The sequence below is a fragment of the Pipistrellus kuhlii genome, unplaced genomic scaffold (assembly GCF_014108245.1).
Source record: "Pipistrellus kuhlii isolate mPipKuh1 unplaced genomic scaffold, mPipKuh1.p scaffold_m20_p_17, whole genome shotgun sequence".
Classification (NCBI taxonomy): domain Eukaryota; kingdom Metazoa; phylum Chordata; class Mammalia; order Chiroptera; family Vespertilionidae; genus Pipistrellus; species Pipistrellus kuhlii.
The window spans coordinates 4,426,224-4,441,129 of NW_023425482.1; the positions used below are offsets into that span (position 1 = coordinate 4,426,224).

The window sequence follows — 14,906 nt, forward strand, 5'->3', positions numbered from 1 at the left end:
CCAGCCAGATGGCCCAGGCCAGACCCCGAGAGGACCCCTCATACCTGCCCTCTGGCTGTGTGACCTCCTGCCCTGGTGCCTGCCTTCCACCTGCCGCTGCGAGGATGTCAGTCACCTGCCAGGCTCCTGGGCGACTTGGCAAGGGAACCTGCAAGCAGGGTTGTTTTTCCCGGATGAGGAGAAGGCAGGAGGGGGGAAGTGTGTTGAATGGCTGCCCCTGGGGCCACCCAGGCCACTGCTTCCGACGCTACCTCCAGACACCCAGCCTGTACTCAGAGCAGGGAAGGGTGAAGGTGCGGCAGCTGCATCTGCACCCAACATTTCCCCAGGCCCTGAACGGGCCACTCCCTGCTCCAGGGATGTGCAGGTGGTGGGCTCACCCACCCAGGTGGTCTGAGCAAACGGGAGAGGGTGCTAATGGCTTTGAGAAGACAGCTGGCAGCATCCTCCTGCTGCCCTATCAGCTGGAGTCTGGCCAAGGTCTCTGCCTGCATCTCCATGCTGATCTGAGATTGGCCTTGACCCTCATGTCCACTTGGGACCCTACTCTGACCCCTCAAGTGGACGGACTGTCGCTACCCTACAGCCAGGCTGGGGCATCACAGTACCAGCACGTCTCCTCACAGCCGCGGGTCTAATCCCATCCCTAGCTAGACTGTCAGCTCCAGGAGGCCAGGCCCCCTCCATCTAGTTGGCTGCTCAGCACGTGGCCTGGGGTGGGCACGCCATAAATACACACGCCTCAGGGAAGGGACAGAGCAGCAACACTGGGGCTGGGGGCTGGGCAGGGGGCCAGGACGGCTGGGGCCAGGGTGGGCGGCAGGACCGGGCCGGTGACAAGGTGGACCCAATCAGGAGGCTCCGAAGTGCGACATGAATGTGGTGTTCTTACGTAAGAGGAGGGTGATGGGAGAGGAAGGGATGGGCTCGGGGCTGGGGTTTCCACTGATCGGCAGCCCGGCTCTCTGCCGCCGCCCGCTTCTGGGCTTTCTTGGCTGGGGCTGCTCCTGACAGAAGGGACGCATGTTGTCGGGGGCGGGGGGGGGGCTTGGCATGTGTGTGTGTGTGTGTGTGTGTGTGCATGTGTGAGTAAGTGTGTGTGTTTAAAATACAAAAAAAAAAAAAAAAAAAAAAAAAGCGTGGCTACACCCAGCTGCAAGAGGCTGGCCGGGCTCCGTCCGTGCCAGTTGCCTCTGAGCTGGCACTGTGGGGACAGGAGGAGGGAGAGGTGAGGAGCCGCTGCGAGCGAGCGAGCGGAAGATGGACGCTTGCCATGGACGCGCGGCAGGCTGGGCGCCTCCTGGGTGCCGCGGACTCACGGGGGGCAAAACTCACAGACAAAAACCACAGCGAATCGCTGGCGCCCATCCCGGGGAGGCGGCAGCCGCTTGGCAGCGGAGCCACGGAGGACCCGGCTGGCAGCAGTTGGACAGTGGCGGCCGGCGAGACACAGGTAACAAGTGAGTGGGGCTCAGGGGGCAGGTGGCTGGGTCTCGGCCTGGGTGCAGGTGGCATGGCTCAGCAGCCTGCGGGGACGGCGGTGTCCAGCGGGTTCTGGGCCAGCAGGTTCAGTCCTTTCCCCCCTGGCTCCCTGCGCACTGCCGCGGGCACAGGAGGTTGTCCACCGCCCTGGGGCCTGTGTGTCCGGGGTGGTGGCCAGGAGCCCGTCAGGAGGGGCAGGTGCCATCCTGCACAGAGGACTGAAGCAGGGCTGGCTGGCTGGGTTCGGGTAGTGTCGGGGTTTCAGAGGACAGCAGTCACATCCAGGGTCCCTGGCGCTGCAGTGCCTCTGCCTCTGGTACTCTGGCCCCTCCCTCTGGGGTCTTGGGCTGAGTTGCCTCCACCCCTAGCTCTGCTGGCTCTTAGGGCCAGGTCCTCGCTGCCCCATGTTTGGAATCGTGTCCCCAAACCGTCCTTGAATGTCTGTCTATTTCTTTTCACAGGCCAAGCCAGGGACTCAGTTGGGGACGGGAGGAGGGCTGGAGGGTGACACCTGGAGGGGCCGGGAGATCCCAGGAGAAGCATCTCCCTTCCCTCCCTCCCATCTGCCCAGAGCCCTACAGCCTGGCTTGGCACCGCAGCGCCTGTGTGCAGACTGGTGGGACCACAGCCAAGCGCGGCCATCAGAGGGAGCTCAGGTGGCTGTGCCAAGGAGCCCAGCTGCCGAGGGCATGGGGCGAGCTGCCTGGGCGGGGAGGAGCCGCGCATGGGGGTTCCATGGATAAAGCCCTTGCGGGGCAGAAAGGGCCAAGGCAGTGGGAGAGGCTACGTGGACTTCTTACCCGCCAGGAGGTGGTGGCAGGAGACTCGTGTCGAGTGCTGCTAGCCATGGTGCCCAGCTCCATTGGGGTGAGGGTGGGAGGGACCTCCAAACACATGGGGCAAAAGTGACAGGGACACAGACCGTGGACTTGGGGCACAGGACCAGCGGGGACACCGTTGGCACTCCAGGGGCTCTGGGCTGGGATGCCGTCCTGTGTGATGTTCAGAGCGGCCAGAGTAGATCCAGAGAGAAGGTGGCACAAGGGAGCCTAGGGCACGTGGCAGGAAAGGGCGGCCTGTGCCCTGGACAGTGGCCAGTCCCAGCTCTGCCAAGTAGGAAGGGGCTTGGGCTATGAGCGTGTGAGGGCCAAGGGGCCTGGCCCTGGGAAGGCAGTGAGGAGCTTCCACAGTCTGGGCTCGCTGAGGGGCAGCAATGTGGGGTGACCCAGCTCTGGGGGCTGGGGAACGCAGGGTTTGGCGTTAGGCAGGTGGAGATGGAACAAGAGGTGCTTTGGGGATTCAGGCAGGGCTCGGGCCCTGGCTGAGAACCAACCTCAGGATTGTCTGGGCAGAGAGCAGGGGCCCTCAGGGATGGGCTGTTCGGATCAGCAGGTAATGGAGACTTTTGGAGAACGTGCCCGGGCCCAGCCTGGCCAGCCCTGGAAGCTAGTGTGATGGCCCTGGGTGCTGCCAGGAGCCGAGTCCGGGGTCTGCACATGACAGAACACCCTGAGGTCTCAGAGCCTCCGGGTGGCTGGCTGTGAGGAGGGCAGGCACCATTCAGCAGGTAGGCTGGTGCGACCAGGGGCGTCCTGTGGCTCACGCCCTGGCACAGGTGCAGGTTTGCCCAGGTCTTTCTAGCCCCAGACCCCCTAGGACTCTCCATCACCAGCTCTGACTCCCTCACTACCAGGGTAGGTCTGTCCTGTCCCAGGTGAACCCTGGTCTGACTACCTATCAGGGGATTTCAGATCCTGAGGGGCTGTGGGCAGTGGTCCATTGTGCCTCCAGCGAGGGGAGGCAGGGAACCCCCCAACCATAGCGTCATTCCACAGCCCAACGCCCATTAGTCCAGGTGCGGTCCCCTGCCTCCTGCGCTGCCCCTGGTCCCAGTGCTGCCCCAGCCTGTGGCCTCATCTGGAAATTGAGACCGAGGGTCCCATCCCTGGAACAGCTCTGACCTGGCCTCAGGCCTGGGTGGGGAAAGTAGGCAGAAGGAGCCGTGCTGTGAGGGAGCTGACCCATAATGTCCACCCCCACAGCCTTGCCCAGAGTTGCCCCCACTGGCAGGTCTTTGTCCCCAGAACTGGGGTGACTGGCCCGAGCCAGTGTGATGCCAGGGAGAGAGCTATCCTCAGCGGCAGAGGCCTGTACCCCCTCGTACCACCTCCGAATTTCACAGTCCTACTTCCTGCATGGGCTCCCAGCTCCCTGGAGAGTCCACCAGATGTTCCTCTACCGCCACATTGCTTCCCTAATGAAATATTCATGAAGTCTTTCTGCCTCTTGGCAGAAAAGCCTCCGCGGCTCCCACACCTCCCAGAGGGTCCTGGGAGTGAGTAGGCACAGACCATCCCCGCTTACCCTGCCCGTCCCATGTCTTAGCCACCCCATGTGAGGACAGGCTATCCTCCCAGCCCAGCAGGGGAGGGACCCATAGCTTCTGGTGGCCTCCACTCCACACCAACAAGACCTGACGCATAGCCCACCGAAATGCCCTCTTGCTGTGTGGTGGCCAGAGCTCTTGCTGGCACTCCAGTTACCTGCCATCCATCTGTCCATCCGTTTGTCCACCCATCCATTTCATTGTCCATCCAATGAATGATCTTGTACTCATCTGTCCACTCATCCTTCCATCTGATTGTACTACATCAGCTGAAAGCCTGCTATGTGCCATTTCTGTACATGGAACTTGAACTCCATAATGTCAAGTGAAGGACTGGCCCTGTGCTCTGGGCCAGACACATATGATATTCTCCATCCACTAGGCATCCTCCAAGGCCTTGCAAAGTCCACAGAGAACCCTGTCTTCAGCTTTCCAGGGGCCAGCCCAGGTGTCACCCCAGGTCCCTGAAATGCCATGGATAGGATCTCAGTTGCTATGTTCACTCCCAGCCATGCCTAGGGGAAGCGAGTACAGGAAGGCAGGAGGCTATAGTTGGGACTTGCCCTGGGGCTAGCTGGGTGAGGGGCCTCAACGGGGCCACTTCTCCAGTGCCCCCTCACTGTGCAAATGGCTCCCACAGATTGGCTCCCACTGGGTGCTCCACATGTGCACATCTGGCCCTGGGTGAGGTGGCTACTGCACCCAGCCCCACAGCCTCCCCAATCCTGCTGCAGTGCTCTACAAAACAGGGCTGTGGAGCCCTGCTGTCCATGCCGGTGGGTGGCCACCTAAGAGCCACCTGCCTGGGTGAGCCCTAGACAGACACTCACCGATGGTACCAGGTGCACCCGATGGTTCTGAGGCTGGGTGCCTGCACCCTCCTGTTTGGCCCTGCCCTGGCCCTGCAGCCAGCACTTTTGCACCTCTGCTCGGGCAGGGACAGCACCGGGGTGCCCAACCCTTCTCTCCCTGATTTGGACTCATGCTCTAAGGTAGGGGTGTCGAACTCAATCAGAGAAGGGGCCAAAATCTAAAATCCAGCCTAAATCGCGGGCCGAATGGTTTACTGAACAGTCATAAACTGTCATTGTGATGGAAACGCAGCGGAGTGCAGTGATGACAGCGCGGTGCGGGCCACATTGCAAGGCCTGGCGGGACGGATTTGGCCCGCGGGCCTTGTGTTTGACACATGTGCTCTAAGGCGTCACAAGGTTCCTCCCGCCTGGTGGATCTATGGGGTGTGTCTGTCCAGGAAGGTGAGACTCCATGGGTCTCATGGCTGTGTTGATGGATGAGAGGGTGAGGGCTGGATAGACAGGAGAGGAGGGTGGGGGTGGTATGCACAGGGCTCAGGTGACTCCCTCACACTCTGTGAAACTTAATACCCTTGTCCTCTTGGCTTTCTGTTCACTGTCAGGGACGGGGTGGTAATGAAGGGATGGGGGATGGAGGGGTGCAGAAATATAACCTCCCATGAGTGTGGGGCAGTGCTGATGCTCAGTGCATGGCTTGGGGCCAGCCAGACCCACTTCAAGCTCCAGCTCTGTGCTTGTCCTCTCTGAGCCTCCACTTTCTTATCTGTAAAATGGTCCCGGCCACACTAGAGTTCATAGAAGGATGACTCCTGGCTTGGTGCCTGGCCTGAATTGCCCTCAGGAAATGCCAACAGGTAGCAACCAGGCTTCATCCGGCTAAGGCCATCCCCTGACATCAGCCACCACAGATCTAGACAACCCTTCTGCCACCTTGTCCCCTGGATCTACCCTCGAGGAGAACAGGGGAGCCTAGGCCCAGAGGAAATTTACGGCAGGGTGAGGGACTCAGAGTTCTTGAACTCTGGACTGGGCCATCCTTCCCTGAAGGGCCATCGAGGCTCCCAGCCCTCCTGCAGGGGCCTGTTGACTCTCCTTGGAGCAAGGGGTGCTGGGAGATTAGAGGCTTCTCTATGTTGTGTGAGTTCCCAGGCACTGCCTTGCCTGGACCCCACACCTGGATGGCAGAGGGAAGCTCAGGAGGAGGGAAAGGGGCCGGTGGATGTGTCTTACCCAGAGAGGTCCTCACTTGGTCTCTCTGCTCAGCCAGGGTCTCCCTGGTCTGGAGAGGGGCGATGGGGGCAAATGGCTGCTTCTGAGATCCCCACAGGGGGCGGAAAGCACAGTGAGGCTGCTGTGTGACAGGTCCATGACACTGGTCTGCAGGTGGTGGCCACAGGAAGCCCAGTTCTGCCCCACAGGCTTTCCGGGCAACATGTTTTCCTGGGTGCTTTTAGGGGGTCCACCGCTCTAGGAGACTCTGCCAAGCATCAGAGCCAGGCCCAAGCCTGTGCTCCATTCTGCCCACCGCAGGGGCAGGCCCTGGCTTGGAAGGGGCTCCTGGTAGGCTCCAGGGCTCCAGCCCTCCCCAAGTCTGCACGGGGCCTTGCCACCCGCCCTGGCCTCTGGGCTGAATCTTTGTCATTAACGGCCTGTCTGACCTTGGTAACTGTCCCCTGAGTGACAAGATAAAAGCTCCATGAGGGTGCCAGCTACTGAGAGGAGAGCTTCAGCTTTGCCCCAGTGTTTTGTCTAATTGTCTGAGGTGGATTCAAAGGCTCCACATTCAAGGCTCAGAGAGGTCAAATCACCCCCCAAGGCCTCCAGGCCGGGCGGTGCAGACATGAAGCTGCCTGGCAGCGTCAGGCCCAGAGCCCTGGCTGTTGTCACCAGATGGGCAGGCAGGAGCTGGGACCCTTCCCCGAGAATGATCCCCTTCCCCCCCACACCCGCCGCCCCGAGCTGGGCAACAGCCCTCCAAAGAGCGCAGTGCTGCCCATCGCAGGCGGTGGGCTTGGGGGAGGGCCCCCCCAGCTGCCTCTCCCGCGCTGCTGGTGAGGTAATAAGCTATGCGTGTGGTGTAGAAACAGAACATGTTCTGCAAAACAAATGGTGCTAATTTGCAGCGTGCTCCGCAGCCTGGCGTTACTGAGCGCCTAGAGGGCGGGGGCAGCAGCTGCACCAGAACTGACAGCCGTGTGTGGCGAATTAGCAGGGCCATGCATCACCATCAGAGACGCAAAGCACCCCACTCCCTGACTCCGGGCAGCTCTGCGCCTCCCGGGAGGAGGCTGCTTCTGGGGAGGCCAGAAGAGCGCTTTCCAGCCCCTCTCCCCTCCTAGAGGTCCCTGCTCAGCGTGGTCAGTGCCCACTGGGCTGCAGTGTGGGGTCAGGTGTGGGGGCTGGTGTGGCAGCCATTGGATCCAGAACCCATGTCACACCTGGTAGCCTTGTCCTTTCTCAGCGTCAGACCACCCACTGGCTCCAGAAGTGAATTCTGGGCCAGTCTTGCCTTGAACACTGCATTCTTAGTGCCAACACCCCACCTGCTGTCTCCTTTGTCACCCAAGGTTCGAGCTCCTGGCCCCTCCCAAGGCCTTCCCCCATAAGACCCAGAGAACCCTCTTGCCTGTTCGTCATATTTGTTTATTACTCACTGTTGCCGCCCAGAGCTTCAGGTCCTTATTGATCCATAGTGATGCTGGCTGCTCCTGGGCAATCCTCCTTCCTGACTCCCACCCACCCCACCCACCCCCATTCGTCTGACTGTCCACCCCCATTCGTCTGACTGTCCACCTGGGGTGTGAGGGGGAAGCGGGATCGCACATCCCCCCTCATGGGAGAGCCCTGCCACTTTGTTGCATTCAATGGATTCTTAATGTCCCCCGTCCACCCCTGCAGGCTGGCCACTGGTGGGGACTTTGTGCTTCTGATCGCCTTCCTGACCCTCCGAACTCTGGAAATCTAGACTATTCCTGGGATACGCAGAAAAAGGCAGCTGCGCAGGGCGGGGTGTTTGCCTGCCCTGCTGGTTCTCGCTGGACCTGAGGACCAAGGAGCATGTACAGTTGGCGTCGTCCCTGCCTTCTTGCTTTTGCTGTGTCCCTCACTCCCTTCTCCCTGGAGAGGAGGGTCAGTAACTGTACCTCTCTCAGAAAGAGCAGTCTACCAACACCACTCTTTTTCCTGAGGTCAGGGCTGGGCTCCCAGGGCCTCCAGTCAATGCTATGGAGGGAGGGAGGGAGGGAGGGGGGAAGAGAGGGAGGGACAGATGGACATGCTAATGAACAGAGTCCTGGACTCGGAATTTTAACAAGAAAGGATCTTGGAGAGTATCTAGTCCAACAGTCAGTCCTATAGCATAGATGGGGAAACGGAGGCCAGCAGCGAAGAAGCCTCCTTCTCTGTGGCTACCAATGTGTCTGACAGAACAGGCACCAAATCAGTCACCTCACAGGCTGCTCCATGGGCAGAGCCCTGGCATGCTGCGTTGAGGGCCAGGAGCCATGGTTGCTACAGAGTCCAGCACAAGGTGTTGTCTTGTAGGGGCTTAGAGACAAGTTGGGGAGACCTTCTCAGACTCCAGGACATTAAATCCCATATGCGACAAGAATAAAATAGCACTACAAGGCTTCTCAGGAGAAGTGGGCTAGGGAATGAGGGGGAGGGACAAGGCCTGGGCTGGGGTATTTGGTCAGCAGCTTGGTCCAGGGTGGGTGACTGGGGGAGGTTGGGAGGAGACTTGTGGGATAGTCCCCTTTGAGTCAGGCTGCTGAGGGGGATGTGAGAGGAGGCTGCACGGATGGGTCAGGAGGCCTGGGGCTGATGGGCAGGGAGCTCTGGCTTTATAGGCAGAGGAAGGATGGGCCCCTTTAAAGAGAAAGAAAGAGAGAGAGAGAGAGAGAGAGAGAGAGAGAGAGAGAGAGAGAGAGAGAGAGAGAGAGAGAGAGAGAGAGAGAGAGAGAGAATGTGTGTGTGGTAGTCTGGGCCATCTTTAGCTCCCAAGCCTGCCAGCTTCCTGCTGACACTGCGCACTCCTGGTGTCCAACTGGCCTTTGTTCCCTCCTCTCTCCAGCTGTTCAGCCCCCCCCCCCCCCCCCCACACACACACTTTGCAGGGAAACTCCTTTCAGAATGAGATTTAACCTAGAACCCCAACTTGTGAGAGGTGCGCCACTGAGATGGAGCTGGGGGCGAGGGTCCCACACGTTGCGCCAACCCCTGCCTGCCCCACACAAAAACCTCTGCTTTCAGCTGCAGGGCTCACCCAGCACAGCAGAGACCCCCGTCCTAGACCCAGGCTGGCGGAGCTGGCCCCTGCCCGGCTCCCGCTGCCGTTGGTCCTGACCTCAGGCACTAAAGAGCCGTCCTTCCCTGCCAGCAGGAACACTCCTCCTGTAAAGCCTGTTGCAGAAAGAATGCAGGGTTTGGCTGGCGGGGAAGTGGGATGGGGCACAGGGTGTCCCCTCGCCAGGGCCCGAGAGTGGAGGGGACCTTGCACCCCTGTCCTGGGTGATGGGCGGTCACTGCTGGGTCACAGCTGCCAGGCACGGGGGAGCGGCTGCGGAGGCACCAGAAGGGCTGTGCTCGAATGTCAGTTCCATCTTCTCACAATCATTTCAGCATCCCCTTAGCTCTGAGAACACAGCCTGCTCGTTTGAATGCGTAATTAGCTGAGCAGTCTACCTCGCTAATTTCAAGGCAGGGGAAGGGAGTAGGAGGGGGTTTAGGAATTTGCATATTAATTTAGCCGAGGGAGAGAAAAATTGTTTACCACTTCCTTCTCCAGTGGCTCACAGAGGACTTAACTCTTTCCTGCTTTCTGTTTGGAGCTTGGAACGAGGTTGGTGCGATGGTGAGGGCACAACCAGCCCACCCAAAGCCTCCTGGCTTACCCGGGCTCCTGTGTGTCCCAGCTCCAGGGTGGCTGGCAGCTCCTCTTTTTTTTTTTTTTTTTTTTTTTTGCAGGGTCCCCATGGGGGCCCCTCTGGGACCAGATGATACAGGCACTGTGGTGGTGGTGTGATCTGGGGATAGATCTGCTTATGATGCCAAAGTGCATTCCTCGGCTGACCCCTCACCCACAATTTTTAGGAATTAGAGATACCTGGGTCTCCTTAATCTACTCATTATCTTCATCCATTTATTTATTCCACAACCTCCGTAGCACATCAAATTCAATCTCGGTACGGTGCCAGGGACATAGGAGGTGCACATGGCGGTCATTCCCACAGGTGGTTTGAAAACCCTCCAATTTCAGAGAGGAAGATTAGCTTCTCCTGGAGTGGTCAAGGCAGGCTTCCTGGAGGAGGAGGCATTTCCCCCAGGCTTGCAGGAGCGTTCTCACTGTCAGGGAAGGATGTCTCTTTAAGGGATGGAGCTGGTGAGAGGAAGTGCCTGGGAGGCAGTGGGCACACAGAACCACTGGGGAGTAGGATTCTTTGTTCTGATCAGATTCAGGGCTTGTGAGGTCTCAGGAGCTGGAAAGGTTTGTGAAAGGCCCCTGATGACAGACTGAGCGAGGTGTGTGCCCTGGCAAACAACTAAGCCACTCGGAGCCTCTGTCTAGCCGCTAGCGTGCCAGGTGAATAGTAATACTTTTGAGGGTTGTTTCAGGATGGAATAATACGCTGTGAAATGCTCGGCACAGTTGGCATGGTCTGTGTCTTCAGGCAATGCCGCCGCGTGCTGTGGTTGAGATTCCACTCACTGGGACAGCGGAGTCTACTTAGAGAAGATGAGATGCCTCTCGGTGATGCAGGCGCTGCTTCCCCAGAGACAGAGTTTAATGGGGGCGATGTTTCTCGCCGAAGGCCTGAACTCCACACGGCAGACATGACGACAGGCACTGTGTTTCATCCCCCGGGGTCTGGTGAGGACCAGATGAGGCGAGCCGCAGAGAGCCGCCCGTGCCCGCTCCACACGTGGTGATCTGGATAAGAGCTGCCCATTGTCATGGCACCTGACAGCAGCTAAGAGCACACGCTACACGTGGGACAAGAAAAAGCATTTTCTGAAGTGCTCAGACACCCTCCACCACAGCTGGTCACGCAGGATTTCACCTTCTTTAGAATCTAAACAATGTGCCCCATGACAGGAAGTGGCTGAGTGGGGGACTTGAGGGCAGCGGCTATTGGCAGCCTGAGAACCCATGGGGGCCATGGGCATGAATAACAAGACACGGAGGCTCTGGAAGAGGGATGACCAAATGGATGGATACCAGTGTTGTAAGCCAGGTCAGCCACCTGCCCTCTTGGAGACTCGTTTTCCCTGCATCACCAGAGGCCTGGCCAAACCTAAGCCAGACAGACATCACTAATCAATCACGGTGCCTCTCCCTCCCTGGGATTTCAGGAGTTGCTCTTTGCTACCAGAATTAGATGAGCCCCAAATGCCCCTTCTCAGGGCTAGTCTACGCCCACATGCAGAGCACTGAGGAGCCTTCATGTCTGCCAGCATCAAGGGTCTGGGCCACAGACCCATGGGCATCCTGCTCCCTCTAGCCATTCTCTCAGCTGCCAGGCCTGCTAGCTGCTAGGGAATAGTGCACGCTGGGTCTGCAACCGGTGGGCTAGCTCTCACACCAGATGCGAAATCTGTCCAGCATGCTACTCGCCCCCTCCTGGCTCAGCAGCACACTGTGACCAAGAACACGGGCCTGGGGTCAGAGACCTGGATTCTGGAAGGCTGGGCTCTGCCACTGACCTTCCCATGGCCCGGATGGGATGCCTATCACGGGGTTATGTGCATGCCTGGCATAGAGCACATGCTCAGTGAAGTCAATGCCAATAGGCATTAAAACGCATGCTCAACCAACGAAGCTGACAATGACAGAAGCTGCAGAGCCTTCAGCGGGACATGACGTGGGACATGCATCTCCCAGCACGTGAGGCCTGAGGATACGGGCAGGGAAGGAAGGTGAAGGGAACACGGGTGGAGCTGCTCCATAAAAGCACACACGGCACCAATGTGCCACTGGCTGGCCCAGCGCTTGGGAGCGGCGGGCAGGAGGGAGAAGCGGCAGAACCAGAGCTGTTGCTGTAATAAGCGGACAAGGGCTGGCACATGAGAGGTGGCTCTGGACCGGTGGGCACACAGCAGCAGGCTCCAAGGCACCCAGAGCCAGGGGGAGTGAGTCAGAGCTGGACAAACCCTTGATGCCTCCAACCTGGTCAGGTCCCCAGTTGGCCCCTTACCGTAGACCCCTGGCTGGGGGGGTGTATAAAGATGAGGGGTGTAGCCATTATGGAGCCCCTGAGCACTCAGTCAAGGTGCCAGGATGTGCGGCTGCGGTATAAAAAAAACCACGGAGGCACAGCGGGCTAACTTGCCCAAGGCACACAGCCAGTGCAGAGTGGCTCGCCCACCTCCCTGGCCTCTCAGGGTGTCACCCAGCAGTGACTCTGGTAGAGGGCTGGTGCTCTGGAGAACTGTCCGGGGCACAGCCCAGGAGCCTGGCGGACACAGAGGCAGGCTAGCCGCCCGCCCACCCAGGCTGGGAAAAAGTCACTGCAGGGCACCCGGAAGGGCTGACATCACTGCTGCACCTGGTAGAGGGGAGGGAACTAAGCCCAACCCAGCACCAGGTCTGGTGCAGGCCAGCACCCTCGGTCTCCTGCCTCTGGCAAAGGGAAGTGAGAAGGCCCAGGGTCAGCAGGCGGTGCTGAGGGAGGGCGCCTGTAGGGTTTCTCAGGGTGGTCCCAGCCACCCTTATGGAGTTCCCCAAACCTGTTCAGGATGCAGATTCCTAGGCCCAACCAGGCCCAGTGAATCCAGAACCACCTTCAGGGTCCCACTGGCTGATGCTTGGGTCTGAGAGCCCAGTTCCCTTAAACCTCATGGTGGGCAACAGCCTCCAACTCCAATACCTCCTCCCTCAGGGAACGTGTGAGATGAAGGAGCAATGGACGCAAAAGCCGCGCCGTGGGCAGAGGTGAGCATGTGGACACCGGCCCCCAAGAAGCTGTGCCGGGCCGGGTGGGTGCTGCCCAGCAGTGGGTGAGAGCAGCTTGCTCGGCCCCCTGCTGGTCTCGCTCATCCAAGTGAGTCAGGATGGCTCCTTTGTTTGGCTCCGCGGGCGATGTGGGCTGGGTCTGGAGGTAATCTGTCTGCCTCCTGCAGCTGGCTGTCAGCTCACATCTGCGAACCAGCTTCATTTTCACTGTCATTAAAAATCCCAGGTCTGACAGGTAGAGAAAATCCAATGTAAAAACAACCTCCCAGGGACCCACTGAAGCTCCAGGGGGAGCCTGGCTTCCGGCCCAGGGCTAAGCCCCCGTGGGAGACAAGGGTGGGAAGCCTGCCCTGCCCCCCACTGTTCTGGGTGGAATGGGTAAGCTAAACAGGTGCCGGCCTGCCATCAGCACGGTAGGACCAAAGAAAAGACACAGAGAGAAGACAGAGGGAAGGGATGGAAGAGGAGGAGAGGGAACGCAGGCAGTGACCTGCCCAGGGCACACCTACACATCACAAAGGACACTGGACACTGCCCCCGTGGCCTGATGCTGCCCCAGTGACAGATGAGGAAAGGAGACAGGTCAGGTCAGAGGCTGTGCCCCGCCCCGCAGTCACATGGCTAACACCCACCTCCCCGTGAGGCTTTCAGACTTCCTGATCCTTTGGGTGGAGGCGGTGCACCTGTTGGCGGTCCCTCAGGCCCTGGGGAAGGAGACACACAGCTCTGTGCACACCCCTCCCCTGCCCGGGACCTCCATGGCTCCCAGTGCCACCTGAACATCTAGTATCCCTGGATACTAGAGCAGGCCTGGTGCCCCCGCCAGGACACGGGGCTGTGGAGCACTGGCAGGTTGCAAGGACAGATGCCAGCCTTGTTTCTTGAGATTTCTGAATCACTCTGGAAGCCACTGGTCCTTTCTGAATTGCCAGGGCTGCCCCTGTAGATGGTGGTAGGCGGGAGATGTGCACAGCATAAGCATATGAAGGACGTGGTGGGACCGGCCCTGCAGATCACCCCGTGCTTGCTTCATTCCACCAGGCGCTGGGCTGCAGTGATGCGCTTACCTCTCAGGGGAGACTCCCGCCATCTTTCTCTCATGGGGTCAGGGTGCACACTGGATGCTGGCCTCCAGGTCACAGGTCTGGAAAGTATGTCCTCAGCACCACCCCTGAGACCCTCCCTCTGTGATGGGACAGGAGCATCAGGCCTCAGGCATTCTCTGCTGCACCTGGGCTGGCGAGGGCTGCTGGGAGCTTGGTGAAGTCAGCCCCATGGAGTGCCCCGGGGACTGGCTGAGTCCCTGCTGTCTGGGGCCATGGCTGGAGCCCGAGGTGGGCTCAGTGCCTGGATCTCTTCCTAGGGCACTGGGGCTCATGCAGTTGTCAACATCTGGAAAAAAGTTCAGAGGGCCTGGCCAGCCCCCTCCCGCTTGGGGCCAGGGAGACCTCCGTAAGGCCAGGACCACCCGCCTCCAAAGCCAAGGCAGCAGGGAGCTGAGGAGCTGGCGTGCATAGGGTTAACCACTGATTATGGCTTTGTCTCTGCATCGGGTGCATAATGTGCTCATTTGCATACTGCAGTGTGCGCTCAATTAAAATGAACTTTTAATTTCTTCTAAGTAAATTACTTCTTGCTGGTACGTGACGTGCACAAATGTCAGAATAATGGGAGAGCCTTAATGAGCTGGGGAGCGGAGCGAGGTGGGGGCTGCTGGGAATAACCCCGGGAACATGCATGTCTATACTCACACACACACACACACACACACACACACACGGACATACAGACATGTGTGTCCCAACTGGCACACTCATTCCTCCACACACAGCCTACCTCCAGCTTGCCCTCAAGTGTGGGCATGCCCATGTGCACACAGGCTTATTGGCTCCCGCCTGAAATGGGCACAGACACAGTCCTCACCAGCCTCAGCCTCCCTCTCCGCTGCTCCTTATGCAGCTGATAAGTAAGATGTACATTTAGGGGGATTTAAAAAATGAAACAATGCAGAGTAACAAAGAGGTGGAGCTAGTTCGCTGGCCAGAGACTGGAGGGAGCCCGGGGCTATGTTCAGGGAGAGCAGGTGAGCCCCTTGGCTGCTGGCCCAAGTAGCAAATGTCACCCCTGCACTCAGGCCACTAGGAGCCTGATCTCCATCGCCCCTCCTTCTGTGCCATCTGAGCAGGGTAGGCAGGCGGCAGTACTCCCACTGGACAGCAGGGGAAACGGAGAGGCAATGCCATCTGTTTGGGTCACACAGCTCAGTCTGTGG

General features: G+C 59.2%; 1 long non-coding RNA gene across 1 annotated transcript in view; it reads left to right on the plus strand.

The window, feature by feature from the left end:
• Positions 1–804: 804 nt before the first annotated feature.
• Positions 805–14,906, plus strand: part of LOC123652472 — a 39,596-nt gene continuing 25,494 nt past the window's right edge. Inside the window, exon 1 of the long non-coding RNA XR_006741834.1 lies at positions 805–1,453. This is a non-coding gene — a long non-coding RNA (uncharacterized LOC123652472). The remainder of the gene's footprint in view (positions 1,454–14,906) is intronic.